The sequence below is a fragment of the Dipodomys ordii genome, unplaced genomic scaffold, assembly GCF_000151885.1.
Source record: "Dipodomys ordii isolate 6190 unplaced genomic scaffold, Dord_2.0 Scaffold48, whole genome shotgun sequence".
Lineage (NCBI taxonomy): Eukaryota > Metazoa > Chordata > Mammalia > Rodentia > Heteromyidae > Dipodomys > Dipodomys ordii.
Window position 1 is genome coordinate 7,089,779 of NW_012267264.1, and position 10,965 is coordinate 7,100,743.

A 10,965-nucleotide genomic window follows, 5' to 3' on the forward strand; every position below is an offset into this window, starting at 1 on the left:
GGGAGGGAGGGAGGGGATGGTAGGGGGAAAACAATGGAGGGGCTAACAATGTTCAAGAGGAAGTGTACTCATTACCTCACTCATGTAACTGTAACCCTCTGTATAGTATCTTTACAATAAATATTTAAAAAAGAATAATCTCCATCAGAATATATGTTTTCAGCAGAACACATAACATTCTCCAAAACAGACCACATTTTAGATCAGAAAGGAAATTTGTCCATGTGCAGAAACTTGGAAGTTATGCTCCACATTCTCTCAGACCACAAGGAAAGAAAATTAGAACTCAGCACCAAAGCCACCAAAGAAAATCCTGTAACACATTGGGGCTGGGAAGGTAGCTCAATGGTAGAGCACTTGCCTTGCATGCCTGAGGCCCTGGGTTTGATTCCTCAGTACCACATAAGAAAAAAAGCCAGAAGTGGCACTGTGGCTCAAGTGGTAGAGTGCTAACCTTGAGCTGAAGAGCTGACGGACAGCGCCCAGGCCCAGAGTTCAGGCCCCACGACTAAACCCCCCCACAAAAAAGAAAGAAGATCCTGTAACACATGGAGGCTGAGCAACACACTGTTGAACCACCAGTGAGTCATGGAAGAGATTAGAAAGGAATTTCAAATGTTTATCATATTTAACAAAAATGAGCACACAAATTACCAGCTCCTCTGGGACACAAGTTTATAGATATGAGTTCCTACATCAACAAATCAGAGAACTCTGAAACCAACAATTTAATGAGACATCTGAAGCTCCTTGAAGAAGAGCAAAGAGCTAAATCAGAACTAAATCAGTTAAATCAGAACTAAATGAATTAGAATCCAAAAAAACATAGAAATAAAACAAAGAGTTGGTTCTTTGAAAAAAATTAGCAAAATTGACAGACTCTTAGCAAATGTTATTACAAAAAGAAGAGAACATACTCAAATAAACTCAGAGATGAGAATGGATATATCACCACAGAAACAACCAAGATTCAGAACATTATAAGGGAATACTTCTCAAACTTTTATGCTAATAAGTTTGAGAATCTCTAGGAAATGGAAAATTTCTAGCAAATATTGAAAAGCCCAATCTAAAGCAAGATGATTTAAATCAACTTAACAGATCCATATCAAGCATAGAAATAGAAAAAAGCAATAAGAGCACACCCACCAAAGAAGAGCCCAGGACCGGATTGATTTACAGTTGAATTCTACAAGGCCTTCAAAACAGAACTCACACCAATATTCCTCCAACTCTTCAATGAAATTGAAAGTGAAAATTCATTTCCAAACTCTTTCGATGAAGCCATCATAACCCTCATCCCCAAACCAAAGAAAGAGATCTATAGACCCATTTCTTTGATGAACATCCATGCAAACTTCTCAACAAAATTTTGGTCAATCGATTTCAACAACTCATAAAAAAATCATACACCATGATCCAATAGGATTCATTTCAGGGATGCAAAGCTGGTTCAATATATGCAAATGAATTAATCTAAAATACACTTCTAACTCAGTTGGTTTTGTGTGTAAGCTGGCTTTGAACCATGAGACTCTAGAATTTAGCCTTCTGAATTTTAAGGAGTATAGTCATGAGCCATTATCTAATAAAATATTTACTTATTTTGACTCTTAATTTAACTAGTAAAAATTTTGGCACGGTTTATTATTTCAGATTTTCTATGCCACTTCTATCTAACTTTTATTTCAGGACATCTGAGAGCTTATGTGTAGAGAATATAGGTTCCCTGCCCCAAGTATTATACTAATATGCAACATGCATTAAAGAAATCTTTATGGAATAAATCATGCAAAATATTACATTATCTGTGTAAAGTGGGTATGTGTGGGATTATCGTAAGCATTAATTTAAATATAGTGAAATTATGATTATATGAGAAATTTAACACCTATGTTTGTTTCTAAGCAATCACTTTTCTCTGATGTACATTTAATTTTAAAAAATATGTTTGGTGTAGACTTCAAAGAGACATAGATAAAAGGAGCTTCATAATTCTAAAATTTAATTGAGAATTTTCTATGACAGACTTTGTTTAAGTAAAGTTTTGAAGACATTAACATTTGATATCTATTGAAATTAGGAGTCAGATGGGGTAAGTATACCTAAAGGCATAGTTTCCAAAGTTTCCTGTGATACTTTTGTTTAGTTTTTGTGTTTTACTACCAGAGAATTTAAGAAATCAATTTTTATAAATGTATGAGCTATGTAACTTTGTCTCTTTTGAGTAGTTTTTCCCTAAAATGCCTCAATAGTGAAATACTGTGTCCCATAGATCAGCTTCAGAGAACACAAATGCTATGTGAACGAAACAGGACTTATGCTTAGACTAAACTTTCAAATAACTCATACATGTGTAATATAACAGCACTAATGAATCTTCAGATACCTCAAGGTATCTGGTTACTAGATATGAATGCTTTGTACCAACACTCATATCCATAAAGAAGAGAGGTATTAATTAAATTCTATAGTAGCTAATAAATATTTTGTAAGCAGTTATGATTTGATACTTGCAAATTCTTACTATTCTCCACTCTGGGCTGGCTCAACACTGCTTCAGAGAGCAAAGATACTGTTCTGGGTGATGCCCTACAGAGTGTAGACATTTCAGTCTGAGCTCTTTGAAGCCTTGAGACACAGATGAAATTGCCCTTGTGATGTTGATTTGAGCTATAGCTTTGAGCTAAGGAATGAGAATGAGATCACACCGACTGCTTTCTCTCATCAGAATCTCCCATATAAATTCTGTGCCTCTTTGTTTTCGATATTAGGAGAGCAAAACACTGCCAAGACAAAAATGTAGCTATAGAACTAGAAAGGTGGAGATGCCAGTGAAGCTGATGTCATGTTCCTGCAGCTCTGTACTACAAAGGAGAGACAACATTTTGACCCAGGTTCAAAGCTGTGATTTAGTGAACATGTTGCTGCTTACAGCTCCCCTAGGCTACCTCTTGAGCAGCTATGCTGCATCCACTCTACTGCCCACAAGTCTGAAGCACAAAACATTTCCTGCCCTCTGAGGATCCCAGCTCTGTGGCACTGACTCCCTTATTCATCTGTTCCTCTTTGAAGCTTTTTTTTTTAACCTAGTCTGCTTCTTTTAAAGTCCCTCTTTGAGACTTCAAAATGATGAAAAGATGCATGAAAGTCAATTATGTCCAGAAGAATAAGTTGTAAAAAACATAATAGAAACTGAGAAATTTGGTGAGAAATATCTTTTTGACCTACCTAAAATAGGTTAAGCTTTGCGATTTCTTGATGTCAGTTTCTCAGAAAGGGTAAATATTGTTTTGTCTTCTAGTTTACATGAGTATAGAATTCATTTAAAGTGGTTTTATTAAACCGGGGAAAATTAACAAAATAAGAAATAGTCTGTATATGTCCATGCTGTATATGTCCAGCTAATATTGGCTTATTCTTAATCTATCATTATCAATGAATTATCACCCCAAAAGCATGACTATATATAAAATATTTTTAAAAATATTTCCCCTTGGTGACCAAGAACATATATAGGAATATTGCTTCATATATCCATATCTATATCTAAATATATATATATACATATCTTCATATATATATCCATATATTGTTGGTTGTGGGGCCTGAACTCTGAGCCTGGATGCTGTCCCTCGACTCTTCAGTTCAAGGCTAGCACTCTACCATTTGAGTCAAAGCACCACTTCTGGCCTTTTCTGCTTATGTGGTCCTGAGGAATTGAACCTAGAGCTTCATGTATGCAAGGCAAGAATTTTACCACTGAGCCACCTTCCCAGCCCTGCTTGGTATATTCGATTGTCATAAGAAAGTAAAAATGAAAATCAGAATTTGAGATGTCACTAGAAACTTTCAGTTTGTACAATATAATTTATATGTCTGTGAAGATAACAAACTAGTACTAAAATAATAGAAAATCCTACTGCATTCTATCACCAATCTTAGGTCATTTCTATATTACCTATTGATTTGATGAAAAAATATAGCAAAAATAATGGAACTCTACTACCACTTGGAACAGTGACTGATAATTAAGGTTACTGACTGGCAAAGAGCATATTCTTGAAAATCATGCCAGACACTAAGTTATAAATCAAAGAAGAACTAGGGGCACTGGTGAAGGATTTGCCAGTCCTTGGGGAAGCTGTCTCTAATTATAGCAGAATCAGTGCCTCAAAGAATAAAATGGAATGCTTTAAATTTCTTCCAGTCTCTGATAATAATGTCTCGTAACAAGAAAAGCAAATATATTTCTTTATCTACCCAATTTATATATTCATACATCTTACCAGAACAGCAGCTTGCTTCCTCTCTCTTTCCTTTCCATTCCTTCCTCTCTCCCTCCTTGCCTCTCTCCCTCCCTATTCCCCTTTCTTCCTTCCTTTCTTCCATATTTCTTCCTTCCTTCACTAGTAGTTCAGTTTCCATTTATTCTATTTGGGAGCTTATGTGGACACATAGGCTTGTTTCACAAAAAAATATGTGCAATCAGACACAGTCAGTCAATGCAAACTCAATGGAAGTTTGCACGATTGTATGCTGTAGGTTACAGTGGCTCATGTACTATTTCTGAAAATGAAAAGAGCTTCATATGCTTTGAAAATTCCAGTAACAAAGTCTCATCATTGAATAAAACAAAGCTCTTTAATTTCAGCAAAATCACGTTAGACAAATGAACCTTATACAATAGAGAGCAGAAATAATTTACCTATTCTGTGCATGTCAAGCTTAAGCTGTGCTGCTTCTCTTTCCCTTTTATGATTAGCAACAGAGAACACCTGTTTTTGTAATAAAAGACAATGAGAAATACTCAACATAAAAGGTAAATTGTCAATGATAATAAATAAGAAAACTTACTGTGTACTGTCAAAATTTCAAGAATATTGACTTAAAAATAGATAAGAAGCGGGTAGCACAAAGTATTCAAATAGAAAGGAATTTGGTAAAAATGAGAGTACAGAGAGAATGAATCTCATTCTCAGAGAGAATGAAAATTATCTAAAGACAATAAAAATCCTCTAAATTTGATAACTATTTTTGCATGAAAATGCTATAAAACAGAGCCAGTTATGAAGATAAAAACTGTAAGAATACCTGTCATAATCAAGTAATTAAGACAATTCTAAATGAGTAAGCACTGGAGTGAAAGAATATTTGTTCAATAGACATGTCTAATTATAGTGTAGAAATAACCAAGGATAAAATGTGACCATGAAAAGAACAGAAAAACATGGTCAAAAAACAAGAGTCAAATGATTTCAAATTATGTACACATAGAAATATAGTGTTCTGTATGCAACAAGAATATACACATAATAAAATATTCTATAATAATTGAGTTAAACAGCTGTGGTTTTTATCTATAGAACTTGACAGTCTAACCAAATGATTTTATTTTAGGGTATTTTTAATGAACATTACACTAATGATAACAGAGTGAAGAAAAATAAATGAAACTATTGAAATATGTATTTCAAAAATAAAATGAGAATATACTTTATAACAGATATTAATATAAATTGTGAAATTCTATGCCATGAAGTTGATTTGAGCAAAAGAAATAATACAAGAGTAGCTGAATGATTAAAAAGTTTAAAAAATATTGGAGTTATTTCTTTTTAAATAAGCTTATTTCTAAATAGCTGTTATATTAGTCTGTATTGACAAAAATTAAGTTGTTTAATATGCCAAATGATCCTTCTGTGTGTATTAGTTTTATATTAATGCCATGAAAAATTGTTTTCAATTTAGTGGCTTAAATCAACGTAAATGTATTATTTCAAATTATGGAGGTGATGAGTCTAACAGACTTTTTGTCAGCACAAAATCAAGTTTCTCTTTCAGGTCTGTTATGTTCTTTGCTGGAGGCTGTGGGGAAATCCACAGATCAAGGTCCTGGTGAAATCCACTCATTTTTCTTACCAACTGTCAGCAAGCATCAGCCTTAGCTTCCCACATTCCTTGGCCTGTTCCTGTTTTCTCCACCCTCAAAGCTGCTCATCATGGACCAAATCCTGGTTAGATACACAACAGGATGTCCTTTGCTGATTTTTCTGTCTTCTCCTGTTTCATGGGACACAGTACATTAGACTGATCCTACCTGGATAATCCAAGAAAATCTTCTATCTTAATGTCAGCCAATAAGAAAACATAATTCCTAGGCAAAAGCCTTTCACAGCAGTGTTTATGTTTTCCTTTAGTTGAAGAACCAGGAGATAATAATATTGGGAGTATGTACCATAGCTTTGTCACAATAGTTTTTTTTTTTATTTTCCTCCACTGGAATTTGATTTTAGGATCTTGTACTTGCTAGGCAGAAGCTCTTCCACTAGAACTATGCTTCCAGAAATTTTTGCTACAGGTGATATTTTATAATAGCTTCTAATGGTTTGATTATTTTAATCCCTGAAATGAGTTGTAATAATGCATAACAGTTTTGTTCTGAAGGTATTCCAAAGGTGAGGGCTTCTGACTTATGAATCATTCACAAGAGAAGGAAAACAATTTAGGGGAAGTGGTAGATAAAAATGTAGATATCTTTGTCAGTATTCCAAGTTTGTATTTAGTCATTTCATATTTGCAATATGTTTTTAGATGTATATCATATTATATTATTAACACAGACAAGTGCTTGAAACAACTCTAACAAAATATTTCAAGAATTTATTAAAAAACTAAGTCAAAATAAATATAAGGATTTTTAGTATATATATATATATATTTAATATATATATTATATATATTTAATATATATATATTTGGTATATGTATTAGGATATGGATTTTTAGTGTATATATATATATATATCTTTAATTTTAGAAATTCAAATTAAAATGTGGTTTCTACAACTTCATACAGTTTTCAATCTGCAAATAATTTGGGTGGATTAAAGCATTTAAAAGCCAAAAGGAAACTTTATAAAGTAAATTATAAGGAGATATTAATCACATCATCATGATAGGGAAGACATTGGAATGTAACTCATAAGAATCAAAATCAAATATGAATTTTTATGGTGAAGCTCATTTCATCCCAAATTAAAACAGGTAGTCAAGAAAAAAATTAAGTAAACACTTGTAACAGGTGTACCTATTTTAACTTCCGAGATTATTTTTTGTCTTATTTTTTCTCTACTTTTGTATTTTCCACTCAAGAACTTTGCTCTATGAACATTTTCCTCTTTTACCCAAATGGTCAACATGTTGTTTTCTCTTTTGGATCATTTTTATTAGCTTAAAGAAGTTTGTGAAGTTTCTCTAAGTGAAAAGAAAAAGGATAAAAGTTTCCTCTGACCTTGCTTTGCTGACTGCTATTTTGGCATTGTTTTGCTTGTGTGTTGTGGCAACAATCCTTGAGTGGCTTTGCTATCCTCATCTGCACTCCTCCAATTCTCTTCAATCCAATTAGGTTTTTACCTAACCCACATTTTTTGACCCTTCCTGATTTCTGTAACATGTAACCTGTCACTCCTATCTGGCCTTTCCTGTCTCTCACAGTGGGAGTTGCCAACAGTTCAGAATATGATCCATCTTTCTTGTGTTTCCCCCATCAAGTATAACGTCTCTGAGACAGCAATTCTAAGAATTTTATCTCCAGTTCATATTTTCGTCCTCAAATCAAGATTGTATGTTTAATTGCCATTTTGTTTTGAAGACTGTCTAATCAACTATACTTTGGGTAATACATATCCACCAGCATCTTTGCTAAATCTCATCTAACTCTATTTTCCATTTTTTCTGCTTTTACTCTGGCTCCTTAAAATCTATTCACAAGTGAGTAGCCAGCATACAGAGACACACTGTAAAGCTCAACTTCATCAAGTGACTCTTCTCAAAAGCATTTATTTCTTAGTTCCTATTCATGGTTTTAAGTGACTCATCCCAGCAAACGTGAAGTGTGCTGCGGGATGCCAATAGACATTGTCTCTCAACACTGTCTCCTTGACTCCTTTCCCACTGTTTGTGTCTTTCTTCAACATGCCAGTCAATATCCTACCTGAGCCTTTGTTCCAAGTGGTAAAATACATGGTGGATGTATAATTGAAGTTTTATTATAAGAAAGCATTCACTGTATTTTATATATAATCAATTATAAAATAATGATTGCAATCAAGCAGATTACAAAATACTGGACAAGGACTGTAGATGCAGATGTAATAACAGATGAAATGTCAGTGATAAGGACCATATGCACAGATGGATGGACCTTTGTGTGATTCTTGCAGTTTTCCTAGACAAGTTGATAGTTCATCTCAGAAGTCATATTATTATTAATATTCCTTAAATGTTTCATCAGTGTAGGCTATATATTAAAATAAAAAATTCTGTTCCTGCAAAACTTTCCAAACAGGCATTAATCACACCATTGGAGATTCACTTATTTCACAAATTATTAATTTTAAAATAAATAGAAATACAATACTTCAAGGACACTCAAAATACCATTTTGAAGAATACTGAATGATTCATACTATGAAAAGAAAATGTAGATCGTATGTGTGCATGTGTTTGTGTTCTTATGTTTTTATGCAGTTACACATACAAAATAAATACAGTTAAAATGCTCATTTTTGCCTCCAAGTAATGGTATTCATTGTTATCTTAACATGTAATCTTTATCCTTTGCTGGATTTATAAATTTAAAAATAAACAGTAGTTTAATAACTTTAAAAGTAAAATTCTATGAATTTACCTGCATTATTTAATTTTTGATTATTATTTACAAATTATATGATACTGATAATTCTGGATTTGAATTAAAACCCAAAATAGTGCTGGCATGATCACTTATTCCTACAACCCAAGCTACACTGTGAACACAAATGGGAGGATTGAAATTTAAGGCTAACTTGGCAAATAATTAGTGAGACCAAGTCTCAAAGAATAAGTAGGTTGTCAATTCAGCCTATAAACCCATATATGAAGGTAGTGAATATAAGGATCATGGTCCAAGAATATTCTAGACAATATCTGAAAAATAGCTAAGGCAAAAATCTGGAAATGTGGTATGGTGAAGTGTTAGTATGTTGCCTAGTAAAACCATGTTTAAAACTAGTGTAGATAAAATAAGTGAGTCAAATTAGACTAATTAAAAGCACACATCAAAATCAGTAGATTGGGTTTTTTTCCCCCAAACTTAGGTAGTGGTGATAAGCCAAGTTTTAGAAAAACAGCAACTTTGCATTAATATTTAGTATCTCTAGCATGGTGTTAATATTAGCATTATTGCCTATGTTCCCAAAATTATGCATTAGTTGATTCATGCAGATGTCATGTGATCCATGACATTCATGAAGATGTAATATATGCCCACTGGGTGTCCTATGTTCTGCAGACATCTGTGTGTCATGAACTTCCACACAGACAGATTCTGAATTCTGATAGATTTCTTCCATCCAAGTACATCCTTCATCACTACAAAATATTTCTTCTATATAAACATGTTTTGAAAAAAAAACTAAAAGTTTTATTTCCTTAGTTTTTAAAAAAATTATCATTCTATAAAGTAATAGATTGAAATATCAATTGCATAAAAATTCTAAGAATTTATATGTGCTGTAAGTAATTCAATTAAAACCTAACTTGTCTGGATGAAATATTTCTTTCCTATATTTCATTTTTCTGTGGCCACTAGATTAAAGTGTACCTAGAAAGTTACCAAACAAATCTATCCTTTGCATTTGGTAATAAGAAACACTTTCCAAACCAGTTGTTTAAGGATACAGGTGGATCTGATGCAACAATGAGAAGTACAAGTTGTCATGTCCAAAACGAGCTTTACAACGTTGGTGGGGGGGGGGGAGAAGGGGGTGGGGGGGAGGGGGGAAGGAGAAGGATTGGGATGGGGGAGGGGGGAGGCTGGGAAGGGATGGGAAGGGTAAACAAAGGAGGAGGCTGCAATGCTTGGTAAGAAATGTATGCATTATCCTGCCCATGCAATTGTAACCCCTCTGTACAGTATGTTCACAAATAAAATAAAATAAAATTAAAAAAAAAGAATTAAAGAAAAAACACAGAGAAAGAGAGAAGCAGTAGGCACCAGGGGGCCCAAGGCTCATTGTTTCTTGAACCCGGAGTTCCTATAAGCAAGCTTAGTTATTAGGTTGAGTACAGGGAAGGTTACCATGCATATGTGCAGAAAACTGTTATTCAGTTCACAGACAGAAGTGTTTGTGGGAATAACTGGCTCCCTTACTGTTTTTTGAGAGTGAAAACTGCAACCCAACTCTAGCTTTTGAGATCCAGTCCTCATCCCTCCAGCACTGTGGAACTGAGCAGGATTCTAGCCTCTTAACCCTTTCCAGAGTTGTCCATTTTAAACCTTCCATGGCCAATTCTCAGAAGTTCAAGAACTGTCAGAGTGGGGTACTAACCTCTCAAACATTTTCCAAGACTTACAGCTCAATTTCAGAGTTCCCTATCCTAATTCAGTGAGCCAACTTTAGACAAGAACTCACTCTTTTTCTAAATAAGATGCATGTAGATAAGGAAAAAGTAAAACTTCACAGAAATGTATGTAAACATCTGTTTCTGAAGAACTCTGTAATAAAAATGACTAAAAAATTTGTCTCAATAAACATAACCAACATTAGATCTTTCTGAAAATTTACTAATAAAATAATGTTAAACTATCAAAAAAAAAAAGAAACACTTTCCAGTTCGTTACCTTCCACATTAAGTTTCATCTCAGCTTGGCACCAGAATATCATATACTATCCAGAAATCTACAAGGAAGTAACAAACATTAATTAAGTAACACAATGCTCTGTAAGAGAAAACATCATTATCACAATCCTAGAATTGAATAGATTATTGAACAGGAAAAATAATGATGGGGAACTCATTTTGAACTAATCAGAAGGGAATAGGTTGCCAACTTGAATGCTTTCAGTTCATTACCTTACACAAAGGACTAAAGGCTGAGCCTGATGGGCACTATTTTGAAGAAAAATATCCAGTATCCTA